Here is a 16,407-nt window from a genome sequence, read left to right on the forward strand (position 1 = left end):
CCAGGAGTTGTAAAGCTTTTGTCTGTAATTCGAGGCAGCCTAGGCAGAGACAGGAGAATCTACAAATTCCCCAGAAGCTCCTGGGGCTAGCTAGCCTGGAGAACAGAGCAGTGAATGAGAAAACCTGCCTCAAACAGGGTGGAAGGTGAAGACTGACATTTAAAAGTGACCCTCTGACCTCTACAAGCACACCTGCAGTCAGCCTCCGACCCCCCACACCCCACGGCACGCAAGGAAAAAGAAAAAGAAAAACTCCATATATCCTCAGTGGGCAATCTGCCAAATAAGACTTTTACCTCATTGATGTTTGGATAACAATCACACTCTTTAGGCCAAGCATTCTTAGGTACATGAACATTTCAAAGAGAATCCAGAAGACATTAAAATATATAAATTATGAAGTAAAAGGCAGAGTATATAAACAAATTATTTACATACACACACACATAGAACAGTGGAGCTTGGTGGCACAAGCCTGTAATCCCAGATAACTGGGAGGCTAAGGCACAAGGGTCACAAGTTCAAGGCTTGCTTTGGCTACAGAGTGAGTTCAAGGCAAGTTTGGCCAACTCAGGTGAGATCCTGTCTCTAAGTAAAAAGGAAATGGAAGGCCAGGGATAAAGCTCAATGGTAGAGTACAGGCCTAGCATTCATGAGGCCCTGGGTTGAAGCCCAGTGCTGCAATAAAGAATAAACGAGAAGCCGGGCATGGTGGCGCACGCCTTTAATCCAGCACTCGGGAGGCAGAGGTAAGAGGATCGCCGTGAGTTCAAGGCCACCCTGAGACTCCATAGTGAATTCCAGGTCAGCCTGGGCTAGAATGAGACCCTACCTTGAAAAAGAAAAAAAAAAAAAAAAAGAATAAACGAGTAAGCCAGGCATGGTGGCGCACGCCTTAAATCCCAGCACTCAGGAGGATCGCCATGAGTTCGAGGCCACCCTGAGACTACATAGTGAACTCCAGGTCAGCCTGAACTACAGTGAGACCCTACCTGGATAAAAAAAAAAAGGAATAAACAAGTAAGTAAATAGATAAAACTCCAACAAAACACCATGGTTTAAAAGAAGTGGCCAAATTTTATTTCAGCTAAACTTATGAAAAATGTCTCACAAACAGCGAACAGAACATAAATATTATTAAAGTAACCCATGAAATCTGGACAACTATGTTCAAGTCAAAAGGCTGGTAGATATGTTAGATCTCTAAGAATCTACATGCAGTACATTTATATACTGTCTACATTTATATACCCAACAGTCACCTGGCCGTCTCGCCAAATTGTCAAAGCCAGTATCTGCCCAGAGACAGGTGGCCACATGTGGCATTCTGGATTATGCCTCCAGGTAGAGGCCTATAGAATAGAGAGCAGGACGCTTGGGAGAGAGATCCCACAGAAGAGAATTTATGTCAATTAGTCACACGGAGCCCCAAAGCACCAGATTTATATCCTTACAGTTCAGTGAAGAAGTGGCTGTAACAGGTCAGGCATCTGAACTTGGAAAGAAACATGGAAAAGAACTGAAGATGATGAATGGATCCGAGGGACCCTGCAGAGGAAGAAAGGGAACTGACTGCGGAATTCCACAGCCCCGGCCTCTGCAGTGAGATGTCAGGAGCCGGGACTCAGGGGACAGACCCTCCACTTATGTTTAGAGACCACAAACTTCAGGTGCTGGCAGGACGTTTGGGAAAAATTGTCCAAAGACAGTCGGGACTGCAGGACTGACATGCTAGCGAGAAGTTGGAGTTGAATTTGGTGGAGTGTTCCAAACAAGAGCAGCTGTGAGGGGCCCGGGGTGGGCTGCTGGGGTAATCAACTTGGAGAAACAAGTACATTAGGAGCACACGGGCTTTGCGCAATCAGGACTTGAACTTTTTTTTTGGCATTGAAAATGATCGTGTCCAAGAAAAGGTTGTTTTTTTTTTTTGCTGTTTATTTTAAATTCACCAAGTGTGAAGGACACTGAAATATGAAATATGGGCTTGAGGAGAAGGCGCCTGTGGAGAGAGTTAAAGATACTTGCAGATACCGAAGGGCTGTCGAACTGTGCCAGACGGACCCGTTCAGAGGCTGAGGGGAAACTGAGTTCCCCTGGGTCAGGGCGAAGTCGGGAGTGTCTGAATCTGATCAGGTGACCATGAGGAAGTGACCAGGAAGTTAGGAGGTGGACAACAGCATATGGAGGAACACTTAGCAGGATGGAACGTACTTTACATGAGGATGTCAGCCATCCTGGGAAACAGCACAAGGAACTAGTGGAATGTCACAGCCGCCCTTCCTGCAGAGAACATCGTCGGGGAAGCAGTGTTGCTGGGGGGGGGGGGGGAAGCAAGTTTCAGGCAAGTCAGCAAAGGAGGAAGGAGAAGCAGAAGCCCTACAAAAAGACAAGGAGGGGCTGGAGAGATGGTTTAGTGGTTAAGGCACTTGCCTGCTAAGCCTAAGGACCCAGGTTTGATTCCTCAGGAGACGCACAAGGTGGTGCATGCATCTGGAGTTCATGTGCAGTGGCTAGAGGCCCAGGCGTGCTCATTCTCTCTCTCTCTCTCTCTCTCTCTCTCTCACACACACACACACACACAAATAAACAAAATAAATAAAATAAAGGCAAGGTTAGAAGCATTCACTCACAATCTACTGATGGTTCTAGAGAAGGCTGGGGTGTCAGCCTTAGGTTGCTGATGGCAGCAGAGGGATGATAATGAGAGTCGTGTGGTCACTTGCACTATACACTTGCAGCATGTGGCAAGGACTCAGGGTGGCTGCGGGGCTCAAACGGAAATGGCTGGACGTTAGTTCCCATGACAGCCCTGACACAAAATGATCTCCAAATGATGCGTTAAAATTTGTTGTACAATTATTCAAGGGCTGTCAGTACTTTAGTTTAATTTCACCACACAGCCTAAAAGTAAGGGGAAAAAAAAAAAATACCCTGTTCAAATTAAACAGGAAACCACTGAAAAGTCACCCAAAAGGATAGGATTAACATTCCTAAGTTTGTGCAAGTAATTCTCTTGAGAGGCAGAAACAATCCCAATAGTTTTCTGAAAAAATAATTTTGTAATAATGATGCCTTTAGCATTGACTTTGTATATTTTGCTTTCTAATATAATTATTAAGGATATCCCACTTGTAAGAGGCTCTATTTTGGTTTCTTTCTTTAAAAATTACGTGTGTGTTAAGCAAGCATTCCAACAAGGGAGTCATACCAGCTGGACTTAGGTATAACACGCACTCGGTGCCCCTGAATCCTATCTGGGTACCATCCAAGTAACCAGCTTATTCCAGAATTCTTTTCTCATAGCAATTTTATTAAGAATTCCAATGTTAAAGGAATGCTGGATGTATACCACAGTGCTGGGAGAAAGCCTGGAGCCGAAGCTCTCTAGCTATCTGCAGTCCACTTCCTTTTTTAAAAAGCCATGGTAAAAATAACTTTAATTGTCATTGTTAATAAGTGAGTATGGGGAAGAAGACCACCTGTTTATGAAGAAAAAAACTAATCATTACGGGCTGGAGAGATGGCTTAGTGGTTCAGGTGCTTGCCTGTAAAGCCTAAGGACCCATGTTCAACTCTCCAGATCCCAACCAAGTTAACCAGACGTACAAAGGTGAGGCAAATGCAAAATCATACATGCCCCGTAGGTGGTGCAAGTATCTGGAGTTTGATTGCAGTGGCTGAGGCCCTGGCGCTCCAATTCTCTCTGTGTCTCTCTCTTTTACTCTCGCTTAAAAAAATAAAAATAAAACTAGTCATTACCAATTAGATTAGGAGTCCCATGAAGCCAGGGACAAAAAAAGGGGGGGGGTTTCAGTCCCCATACTCTACTGATGCCTTAGAAAATTCTGATTATTGTTTATAAAGTGCAACATAAATCCTGGAGAAAATGTGGCAAAGAATTTACAAGGCATGGCCTGACTAGGCTACAATTTTTTTTTTTTTTTCTTTTTTCAGCAAGTCTTTGAGACTTTTCACACAGGGACCTAGTTTCCAACAGTGCCTTCTTGGAGAATTCCAAATATTTTGAAAGGTAATACAACAAACACTCCTGTCTGAAATTGGGAAACAATCAAAGACAGCAGGAAAGATGATTAAGACTCAGAAGAATGGTACTGATGTGGCTGACACATTTTTCTTTTCAGGTGATCGAACACTTAATTGCTGTTTAGAATGGAATTCAAAGACACTGCATCCCAGACAAATCATTGAAAACCAGCTGCAAGAATCTACATGATGAGAAACAGCCTCTTAAGAAACTTTGGTCTCCATGCCGTGATGAGTGGTGAACATGAACTTTTTTTCAACAGTAATTTCACACCCACTCCATGGACAGTTCCATCTTTCTCTAATTCTCAGATACTTCTGTCAGATTCTTTTGTACTTTGCTTCCCCCCCAATCTCCCTCCCAAGGCTCCCTGAAATCAGGAAAGCAATTTAGCTCCACAGTAAAGAAATAGGCACATTATTTAAATTAGAACTAAATATAAATTGCTCTTGTTTTCCCCATTAAAAAATATTTTTATTTATTTGCAAGCAAAGAGATAGAAAGAAGAAAGACAAGCTGGGCATGGTGTTGCACTCCTTTAATCCCAGCACTTGGGAGGCAGAGATAGGAGGATTGCCATGAGTTCGAGGCCACCCTGAGAAGACATAGTGAATTCCAGGTCAGCCTGGGCTACAGTGAGACCCTACCTGAAAAGAAAGAAAGAAAGAAAGAAAGAAAGAAAGAAAGAAAGAAAGAAGGAAGGAAAGAAAGGGAGAGAAAGAAAGAAGACAGACAGAGGGAATGGACATGCCAAGGCCTCTAGCCACTGCAAAGGGTCCAGAAACATGCACCACTTTGTGAATCTGATTTTACATGGGTACTGGGGAATCAAACTTGGGTTGGTAACAGCTAAGCCATCTCTCCAGCCCCCCCTCCGCCCATTCTTTTTCTTTAGATATTACATGTGAGAATTTGAATCTCCTGGAAAGGTGTAAAATTGTATTTTTAAGCTACATTTAAATGATTTGTTTTGACATTGTCAAGACTTGGCTTCTGATTGAGTAGAATGACAGGGAGGAGCCACCTGGCCCAGAGATGTGGTGGCCAAAAGTTAGAGACACACTGTAAGAAATTCAATGACCAAGCCTCATCCTCTAGACTAGCAGAGCTTTTGTTTAATCTCAACAGAACTCACCACACTCTCCTATGTCTCTCCTCAGTTAGAATGAAAACCCTCCAGTTAGACCAGTCTCCTTAGAAGAACAAACAGGAAGGCAGACCCTACTGACACTTCTGTGGCTCTAACTTCAAGCTTCCAGAGAAGTCAGAGGATGGACTGTTTTGTTTAATTCCTTAGCTATCTGGCACCCCAGTATGAGTCTTTGCATGCTTAAAAAGTAAGAAATAGTCACTTTTAGTATAAACACAGACCTGTGAGTACCACAGAGGAAAAAAACACGGGATTTCAGGGCCAGAAAGATTTGAGTTTATAGCCTGGTCTTTCATATCCTAGCTGTTACCCTTAGACAAGCAATTCAACTTTTCAGAGTCTCTTCCTCACCCTCAGAATTGGTCATGGGAAAGCTTTATACACATAATAAATGTGAGCAAAGGGAAAAGGGGCCAATAAAAGGGTTTTAGGAGCCAGGCGTGGTGGCACACGCCTTTAATCCCAGCACTTGGGAGGCAGAGATAGGAAGATCACCGTGAGTTCAAGGCCACCCTGAGACTACATAGTGAATTCCAGGTCAGCCTGGGCTAGAGTGACACCCTACCTCGAAAAATCAAAAAAGAGGGGGGGTTATGGAATAAAAGTAGAGAGTGGATTATGATCCAAATAACTGGAGCAGCAAAATTTCTTTGAAAAATATTTGCCTGCTCTTATAGAAGTCTCTAGAAAACCAAAACAACAAAAAAGAAAAACCCACACTATTAAAGAGACTCCTGTACACACATCTAAATAGATACCAGCCTTCTCCAGTGGTCTCCAAACATTTGCTGGGAACTGCTAAGACCAAATAACATGCAAGTAACAGGAAGTCACCATTACCCTGTAGCTGAAAGGTCCCGGATTAAAGAGAGGCATCAAAGGAGAAGGTTGACATCACCTACAGAATGAGAAAGTTGGCTCTATTTCCCACCAGCTGGGAAATTGCTGCATTTATTTTTATGCTTATGGCTACAAAAAAAAAAAAAGATTAAAACAAAAATGAAAGGGCAAAACAAAAAAAGAAAACCCTGTTTTATTCACAAGACTGGTGGCTTACTAAGTTAATACAACACTTAGTTTTGTAGAAAAATCTGAGTTGGAATTGTCTGTGTCCAGTCCCATATAAGTTGTTGTTGCTTTTGGGTTTTGAAAAGTCTGCACTTTATAAGACGTGTTGCTACAGCTGCCAAACATAGGAAGTTGTGTTTTACTCTGGTTTCCAAATATGCTTAATGTCAAAATCTAAAGAAAAAAAGTTCTGTTTCATGATTCCATTAACTCCAGACACTTGAAGACCACCTTTAAGCTCACCATACATGACTGAATCTGGATAGAGGCTTGATTACAAGAATCACTGTGACCTGGACTAGTGAAGAAATAAACATCGTTGTGGTCTTGGTTAATTCTGCAAAACTTCCCTTTCTAAGATCTTACAAGAACCTGGTGTTCTTTCTCTCTATCCAAGGACTAGTGTACCCAGAAAATCATAATGATGATGATGAATCGACCCTGCAAAACTACACGTAACTGGCAAGGCATGGTGGTGTACTTGGGAGGCAGAGGTAGGAGAATCACGGTGAGTTTGAGGCTAGTCTGAGACTACAGAGTGAGTTCTAGGTCAGCCTGGGCTAGAGTGTGACCCTACCTCAAAAAAGAAAAGAAAGAAAAGGGGAAAAATGTAATTAATTATTCATTAAATTTTTATAGTTATTTCCATTATTTATAGTAAGCTTTCATTTGTAGGACTTATGGTACTAAGTTTTGAATCTGAAACAAGGTCTTGGTGCCAAGTACAGCGTTCTTGCTTGGAAGAAAACCAACGTTCTATGACTTCTAACCTTCCTCAGCTTGAGTGCTCAGCATATTCTGATTTCCAGAATGCCATAAAACGTCAAAGAGTCACAATTAACAGTATGGAGGTTCAGCTAAGAGATTCTATGCACCTTTACTCCCACACTCACCTCATTAGTGATTGAAAATCAGGGTTTAAAAACAGTTGGGTCCTGCATGCAAAACTGGAGAATTCTTTGTATCTCAGCCATCTTAAGGTCTAACTTACTTCTAGGAAACTCCTGGTCCAAGAGATGTCTATAAAGTTAAATCATTTCTGTGGTCACTGGGAAGTTTTGAATCCTTTTGCAATAGAGATGAGGCTTGCTAGACTCTGAGGCACCCACCTCTTACTACTGGGGTCAAGTACAAGTTCTATTTAATAGGAGAAATTTGGGGCTGGAGAGATTGCTTAATGGTTAAGGCACTTGCCTGCACAGCCCAAAGACCTAGGATCAATTCCCCAGGACCCACATAAACCAGGTGCACCAGGTGGTGCATGTGTCTGGAGTTTGTTTGCAGTTACTGAAGGCTATTGTCTCTCTCTCTCTCTCACCCTCTCTCTTTTTCAAATAAATAAAAATTTTAAAAAATTAAAATGAGGAATGTTCTTTTGAAGCACCATCTTTATTTCTTCTGACAACATGGGTTGTACACACAAACTCCGTGGCTCAGAATTCCTATGAAATTTATCAAGATAGAAAAAGCCACCATAGAAAAGTATTCAACAACGTACATGAGCAGAGCCTGGGGACGTGGCTCTGAGGTAGAATATATCCTTAGACAGCCCAAGGCCCTGAGTTGGATCCCCAGTACAGAAAACAAAGCAAAACCAGCAACAGAAACACAACCTGTAGGGACACAATGTAAATGCAGTGGGTCACACACAAATCATCTGAAGTACAAACCTAGCAAGAACATTCACGTTCTGCCTTTGTTGAGGCAGGTGTGTAAGCACCGTCTTTCTCTAGCTTCCCTCTCCATCTTCTTATTTTAGCAGCCCTTTGTGAAAGCACATGTTGCTCAGCTAGGTATCACAAACACCTAAGACAATGAAGGAATATAAAAGAGGAAAGCCAATCACAGAAAGGGATACACACGCGCGCGCGCGCGCACACACACACACACACACACACACACACAAACAGTGACAGAGGGGAATAAACTTTCTCTAAACAGTGGGCTACATACACAGGGACCTCAAAGATGATGAGAAAAACAGTCAAATGGTACATACATGGTTTCTGAGCATGTTTGGATTAGAATCTTGGTACTTATTTTTTTTTTTTTCTCTCAGCAGAGCTCAATTAATTTGATGCTTCAGTCATAGTCTATGGCTAAAGCATGAAGTTCACATGCACCATTTTCTAATTTCCCTTTTTTTGTTTTGTTTTGCGAGGTAGGGTCTCACCCTGGCCCAGGCTGACCTGGAATTCACTATGCAGTCTCAGGGTGGCCTCGAACTCACAGTGATCCTCCTACCTCTGCCTCCCAAGTGCTGGGATTAAAGGCATGCGCCACCACACCCAGCTCTAATTTCATTTTTATGTCTTATCCTTTTTACTTCCTGATAGCACTGCATGGTGACATTTCCATTGCTGAAAATCACCTTGGGCAGATCTGCTTACTTTACTCAATATCTGCTGAACCCCTGAGATCATTGGGGATCAGTGGGAGAAAGGCTGACATGCGTTAAGCAGTGAAGATAAGATAAACCAGAAAGAAGACGATGGACCTAACGTATTGATGGGATGTTGCTACTGGATTACGGTTTGCAAGCTGGTTTTCAGGGTGCTACCATCAGCTGACCTGTGTGCTCACTCGGCTTCATGGACTGATGTCCTAGCTCCCAGTAGCTTACTGTGACAAAATTTGGATACAGGAATTGCAAAAAGTAACCTGGATGAAATGAAGACATCCAATATGACTGATAACCTTCTAGGAGGAGGAATCCTGGACTCGGATGTGAACACAGAGGGGTGATCAGGTGAGGACACAGAAAAGAGGAGGGCGTTTATAGGACAAGGAGAGACCCTACGCAGAAACCAACCTTACCGACAGCTTGACCTCCGTAGAACGATGAAAACATTAATTCCTGTTGGTTAAGCCAACGAGGCTGTGGGATTCTGCCCCAACAATTTTAGCAGACATACAGACATGTACTGTTATCTGTAAGATTATTTATGGACATATTGATGGGAGAGTAAAAATGTCACATGGCTTCCAGCCTCACCTCCACCTCAACTTACTGAAAAGAGGGGACAAGGGAAGCTCTTTGAAGGCTTCTGTGATGAACACTTTAAATGGCTTTTAAAACTAAGACATCCTTGTTTGCACAATGAGGGATACATGTGTTCTGACATTTTGTGGTTGGATGACTGAAGGGGATTCAGTTTTTAAAAAGTATACAGTTCCACCGTCTTTTTTCTTTTTTTTAAATCTTGTGTTTGATTTTACTATTTTCATGTTTGCTTTAAAAAACTGGCAGCTCGATACTTTCCAAGCAACAGAACACTGGCCGCGTACATATGTCTACAATCCCGCCTCAGAAGCCCTAGGAAAACGAAGCGCGGCTCCACCAGGCTGACAGGGACACACAGCCTGGGCTCAGTTAACTTGTTCTGCCTTATTCCAACTTTCCATCCTCACCCAGCTCTTCCATAAACACACCGGCAGGTCAGTACAAGTTAACTTCACAGATGCAAAAGAGAAGACATTTTGAAAGAACACAAAATCCCTGAGTGGATGGAATTGGGGACAGCAACCCTGACCCCAGCCAGGGAGACCACCCTTCAGTCCCTTTAGCTACCCGGCCACTGCTCAGACCATCTCACAGTGGAAGGCTGGCCTGAGGAAGGGTCTGGAATACCATGGGCATCAGGAGCAGCCTTTCACAGGAAGACTGAAGAACTCCTTAGGAAAAGCTTTTAAAAGGCTCCCATTAAGATGGCATAAAATTGACTTCACACTGGGCACTGTACTGTAAATAAGCACAAAACTAAAGGGCAGAAAGGGGTGAAAAATAAAAGGCCAAACACCGCCCCAAAAAGGAACACATGAAAAGAATTTTTAAATAAATGATTGCTTCCTCTTGTAGTTTTCAGAAAACGCTGCCCACATTTCTAAGAGGGAAAAGTGCTCAGCCTTCTTTCTAGAAACGCATTTTATTAAAATCCTTCTTACAGTTCCTCCCACATATTATTAAACACCTGTTTTCATCTCGTGTCCTGCTCTCTGACGAATGGGGTTCCTGAGTTAAGCAGCTGGCATACACCAGCCTCAGATGATCCCTAGAGTCTGACTGGATAGGGGACAAATTGAAAACACGGCCTTTCCTTAGGGGTTGTAGCCGCTTGGCTGACAATACTTTTGCCTTTGGATGTAACATATTCAGATCCACGCTATTTCTGTGGGAAATGAATCACATTGCTGCTTATATTAATAAAATATATGTAAGAGTGAGCAGTTTTATGATAATAAGATAATTCCAGAATCTCAAAATTGAACTTGAAAATGGGACTACCCCTTCATGGACAGTGTGAATTCATAGCTAACTTCAACAGGGTATGGGATCAAGAACACTGGAGTCTCTCTAGACACCAACTTTCATTTCAAGTAGAAAGAAAAGACGTTGTTAGTGAAGCCACCTTTCAAATACTGTAATATATTTTCCAAAATATGTGCCTCTCCTTAAGAATCTTCTAGAAGGTTTATTAAAATATTGAATTGAGATTCTCCCTCTAGAAGATTTGGATTCTGATCTAAAATGTCAAACCAGGAAATGTGTGCTTCTGCCAAGCACCCAAGGCGATTCTCACACTTGGATGAATTTATGAAATGTTATCCCCTCAATGTGTAATACCCCAAAACTTCTCACCAAGTCTTGCACCCTGAAAAGATAATGGTACCATGAAAATAAAAAAAAAAAACTCTAGGAAAATTATAATAATCCTACACAGACCTTGAATGAGAATCTCTTTTTTAAAAAATCAGCACATTATTATTACAGTACACATATTTTTCAAATTAGTCCACTTACCCATAAAACTTTTAAACTTTCATAAAATGTTTTTTAGGCCATTGCAATAAGCCAGGTCAAAGTTGAGAGCTCTTATGACAGTCGTCCAAGAAAGTCTTTTGAAACAAGTTAAAAAGCTATTTGCTGCAAGGGGTGGGGGGAGTAAAGTCTTTCTGCATAAGGGGAAAATGTAATCATGATTAATTGTAAGTGATGGCGGGTGCTTGTGCTTATTACAGCAAATTTGTTTTGCTACCTTATGACCCAGCCAAGCTATCAACGGACCATGAAGCCAGAGGAAAGACACTTTCTAATTCAAGACTCAAAGACATATACGCCCCAGGAGCCTTCCTCGAGATGTTGCCTGGGTGTACTGCCAAAATAAGAAAACAGATTCAGGAAGAAAAAAAAAAAAAAAGACAAGACAAGACAAGACATGAGATTCAGCAACCTAGAGAATGATGAGCACAAGGAGGAGGAGGGCCCCCCAACCCTGTGTAGGGTGTGGTGCCTCGAGACCCCAATACAACCACTGGGCAGCAGGACTGCATGAAATCCAGTCCGGTTGGAAGGGGCCAAACACTGGAGATCAACCCCTTCGGATCAAACCGGAGGTAAAACCTCAAGTGTTTGAAGCACAGGGAAAGGTGTGGGAAGGAGGGTACGGGACATGGAGCACCGAGTGAAAGGGGAACAAAAGCTGCACAGGGAAGTGAGAGTCATCGGGGCTCAGCTTATCATTGACTTTTCTGCACTTACACGGGCTCCTGAGCTCATCCAATATGCCATAGAAGCATGTTGGAAAGATGGGACTGGGGGTGATGACAGGGAGGAGGAGAGCCGTGTCCTCAGGGTCCCCACTGTGAGGGCAACTGATGTGTCAAGCTGAAGCATCAGTAGGTACGTAGCAAAGAACTGGTTTGAAGCACTCTACGTTTCTTGGATGTGTTGTGAGTTTCCATTCAGTCCCTACTGTCCTCCTCATGTACGATTTGGCCACACGGAGCCATTCGTTTACTCCTTGGAGAGTTTTTGAGTCAGGCACATAGCTAGAGCAAGGAGATACATTGCTAACCACACAGATGCCATCTGTGACTTGGTGGAGTTCATGCTCTGGTGAGTGACACAGAGGACTAAGCAAACAAAACCCACAAGGAGGACAATGTGGGCGGTAAGTGACAGGAGAAAACCCAGAGCTAAGACCAGGGGTAAGTAAGTCTGGAGAGAAGGGCAGGTCCCTGAGGGGTCTGGAATGTCGCTGCCGGACGGACCAACAAGCCAAGAGAGACCAGAGGGTCCAACCGAAGCCAGGACTGGAAGGGTTCGCGGGCAGGAGCGAGCCAGGCTTCGAGGACTGAACAGGGCAGAGAGAGAACTACAGCCTGTGGCAGGAGATGAGGTTTCACGCAGGGGGTGGCACAGGCCGTGTGGGATGTCCTGTGGGGCCCTGAAGGCCAAATTATGAAATCTGGATTGTATTCTAAGCGTAATGGGAAGAAAGGAAGGTGTGACATGATTTATATTTTCAATCGTTACTTTAGGGGCTGGGGAGACGCTTTCTGCACAAGTGTGAGCGCCTCAGTGGATGTCCAGGACCCACATGAAATGTCTGGTATGGCGGGGCATGCCTATAATCCCAGTGCTGGAGAAGCAGAGGCAGGAGGATCTTAGTGGCCAGCTTGTCTAGCTGAGTCAGTGAGAGAAGTGGTCTAAAAAAATGAGATGGGCCAGGCGTGGTGGCGCACGCCTTTAATCCCAGCACTCGGTAGGCAGAGGTAGGAGGATCACAGTGAGTTCGAGGCCACCCTGAGACTACAAAGTGAATCTCAGGTCAGCCTGAGCTAGAGTGAGAACCTACCTTGAAAAACCAAACATAAATAAATAAATAAAGTAAGTAAGTAAGATGGAAAGCCATTGAGGGAGACATTTGACTTGAACCTCTGGCCTCCACACACATGTGCATATACTTGCATGCACACATGCATGTACATACGTACACACACCCACACACACATGACTTTCTTTAGCTGCTATGTGGAAATGTCTCTTATGTCTACTATGTAGCAGACATGACAAAACAGATAGGATCTGCTGCACTTGTGCAAGTGATATGTGATTAGGCCTTGGCACATGTCAGTTGAAGCAGAAAGAAGACAAAGGGGCTGGATATATATTTTGGAGGGGAAAAAAATGAGCAGGATATGCATGTGGACTGATGTGGAAGGGAAAGGAAATGTTGAAGGATGATGACTCTAATGATAAGAGTCAAGGGAAGGACTTGTGTGGGTACAAAATCAAGCCTTCTGTTTTGGACATCCTACCTCGGAGGTGCCCATGAAGTAAGTCAAGCAAACCTTTTAAGTAAGCCATCCTCGTTCAGTCTGGAGTACCATGAGAGGTCAGACTTGTAGACATGACCCTGTGAGCACCCTCTCCTATCTCTCTAGCCACTCCACTGTCAGTCAGTCGTCCCGTTCGCCTTGCTGGACTATGGCAGCCTACTTCAGGGCATGCCCTCCACCCGTTCCTGCGAAACCTACAGTGTGGGCACGATCATCCCTTGAAGCACAGCAAACTGTAACCGCTCCTCTGACAGGATCCAAGGAGATCTCCTACGGTTCCCAACGCGTCTGTGTGCAGCCTCGCCTCCGACCTTCTCATTTCCCCATTTGGAACCTGTCCACCTTCCTCCCACCATCACCAATGTGTGTGCCCATTCCTTGTACTGTTCCCTTCTCTTCCGCTCCCATGTCGGCACATCTCCACCCACCATCTTCCAGACAAGAGTCTGTGTAGGATTTGGGGCCTTCCCCACAGCCTAGCATCACACCTCACAAATAATCGGGTTTGTTTTTTGTTTTCTTAAGAGCTGCTTGCTGGATAAAGGGCCATTCTTTTCTTCCTCCTAATATCCCTTCTCAAACAAGCCAGTGTGCAGGGATCTACCGCCAAGCAAATGCCAGCACGGCTTTCCAGGATATTCGTTAGCAAAACAGCACTTCGGTCCTCCCTCTGGCAACCAAGATTCTCTCAGCATTAAGGACTGGAGTGTTACACTTGCCAGGAGGCTTATAGGAGTAAAAATATCCAGCCCCGTGAAATGAAAATAAATGTAAGGGTGGTTTATAAATATAAATGATAATGGTTGGAGCAACCTTTTGGTAAGTAATATGATTTGCCCATTGCCTTCTGGGTTACTGTCGAATTTGTTTTTTGTTCCTATGCTTCAGATGGGGGGGTTGGAGGGGGAACAAGAAGTATTTATTTTCATAAGACTATTTTTACCTCAGTATCACTTTTACATCAGTTGAGTTTTCAGTAAATATTAATCTTTTCTCCTAAGAATTAAGACTAGCAGTGAGCCTGTTAACACTAACGTCCCCAGAAGAAAAGAAAACACATGGCAATTTTCCCCTCTATTAGAATTAAAAAAGCTTAATTATGGAAGCAACAATGTAGGTTTATTTACTTTCGTGCTGCATTAAGTAGGCAGAAAGTGAACTTGGACTTGTCCAGTGGTTACTGTGGTTTCAGGCTGCTGAAGATGAAACAGATTTGAAGCTAACAATATTTGTGATGCTATGCCTGGACCAGACCCGAGGAGCTACGGACCAAAGAAAAGTAGGTGATGGTCAAATTTCTGTTTGTTTTCTCTTTTTAAAGTCATTGACAAACTAATCAGAAAATTAACCCTTGGGGTGGATGGTTATATTAGAACCTAATATATTTTTGTTTTTATCATTAAAGTTACAAGGAAAAAAAAATATAGTAGAAAAACCATCGTGGAACTTCAAACTCAGGGTCTATACATCTGGAGAAAAGCTAACAGAATCTCAGGCCAGCTTATAACTAATTGTTGTTGAGATCCAGGTGGACACTACACACTTGAGACCCTGGTTTGAGAATGCCCAATCAGAAGAAGCCATGAGGATCACACTACTGCCAAGGGGAACTGCATTATTTGAAATCTGCTTTTTCATATTTTGATATTTTTTATCATGAAAAAAATCTTTCAAAAACTATTTTTCAGGGGCTTGAGCGATGGCTCAGTATTTAAAGTGCTTGCCTGCAAAGCCTGAGGATCTGGGCTTGATTCCCCAGTACTCACATAAAACCAGAAGCACAAAGTGGCACACGCACATGGTGTTCATTTGCAGTGGCTGGAGGCCCTGGCATTCCCATGCCCATCTCTCCCTTCTCTGATTCTCTCTCTCTCTCTCTCTTAGATAAATAAAATAAAATAAAAATTATTTTCACACCTTCCTTAAATGGATTATTATATGATAATGTATTCAATAAGCCTCTAAAATTTGACTACTTCCAAGTTTTGATTTTGATAGACATTGTTCTAGTGAGCATGTACCAGCTTAAATTAACTCCCTTGGGTATTCATTTTAATCTTAGCTAAATTGATAGGTGATAAATGTATCCATCTTTTCCATTTATCGCCTAAATTGTCATACACCGAGAGGTCTCTTCTGTGTCTTCTTGGATCAGGTCTCACTGACAAGTTACTTACCTCTTGGGCATCAGTTTGCTTCGTCTACAAAATGGGACGTCATTAGTGCTTACCCTATATGGTTGCTGTGAGCTAATTCCAACTCAGTGTTGCAAAGAGTTCTTGGCTTATATAGTAAGTTCAAAATTCAAGCCATTAGGTGTTTTGGAAAAATAAAATACATGTCCATGTTCTTTAATTATTTTTCTATCTGTGTGTTTATCCCCACCCTCCCTGACAGATCCCACTAACATGCTGAAGGATGCTTCACTTGTAAAAGGAATCCTACCTCCTCAGATGATTACAGTTCCTGTGAACATGTTGGGCTTTCCAGAAGTCTTACTACATTAAGGGTGTCAATCATCATTTTCCATATATGACATAAATATTTCTTTCAATTTTGACTTCCCTTTTCAATTAGCTGATGATAGGGCTGGATTTCTTGTTGTTATTGTTTTGTCTTTTCATTATGAGGTCTTCCATACAGATGTTTGAGATACTTTTTATTATCAAATCTTTTCATCTTAAGCCAGAATAAATTAGAGATCAAATGTCCAAGTAAGAAAAAAATAGCAGAGGAAAGCATGCTTTTAATGACCTTAATGGATAAGAAAGAAAAGGACTGATCAATTTGGCTGTATGAAATTTAAAGTTGTATGAGAAATAAAACAAGTAAACTTACAACACAAGGAAAACAGAATGGTATTTGCAAACAAATCAAGTAAGTCAATGAGGTTAATTATCTTGCTCTACAAGTCTGTAAGGAACAATAATAATAACCAAAAGCTACAAATAGCATTTCAGAAATAAAGAACTTTAAATGCCCAACTTTATGCATCATCAAAGTGAAATGCCATTTATTTTTT

At 42.6% G+C, this 16,407-nt stretch overlaps 1 protein-coding gene and 1 long non-coding RNA gene across 7 annotated transcripts in view; one reads left to right on the forward strand and one right to left on the reverse strand.

The window, feature by feature from the left end:
- Positions 1-16,407, reverse strand: part of Phactr2 (phosphatase and actin regulator 2) — a 303,106-nt gene that overhangs the window by 114,129 nt on the left and 172,570 nt on the right. The window lies entirely within an intron of this gene.
- On the forward strand, positions 14,172-15,997 carry LOC123463616. The gene is made up of 3 exons (XR_006639027.1): positions 14,172-14,204; positions 14,578-14,664; positions 15,783-15,997. It is a non-coding gene; the product is annotated as an uncharacterized LOC123463616 (long non-coding RNA).

The sequence above is a fragment of the Jaculus jaculus genome, chromosome 9, assembly GCF_020740685.1.
Source record: "Jaculus jaculus isolate mJacJac1 chromosome 9, mJacJac1.mat.Y.cur, whole genome shotgun sequence".
NCBI classification, from domain to species: domain Eukaryota; kingdom Metazoa; phylum Chordata; class Mammalia; order Rodentia; family Dipodidae; genus Jaculus; species Jaculus jaculus.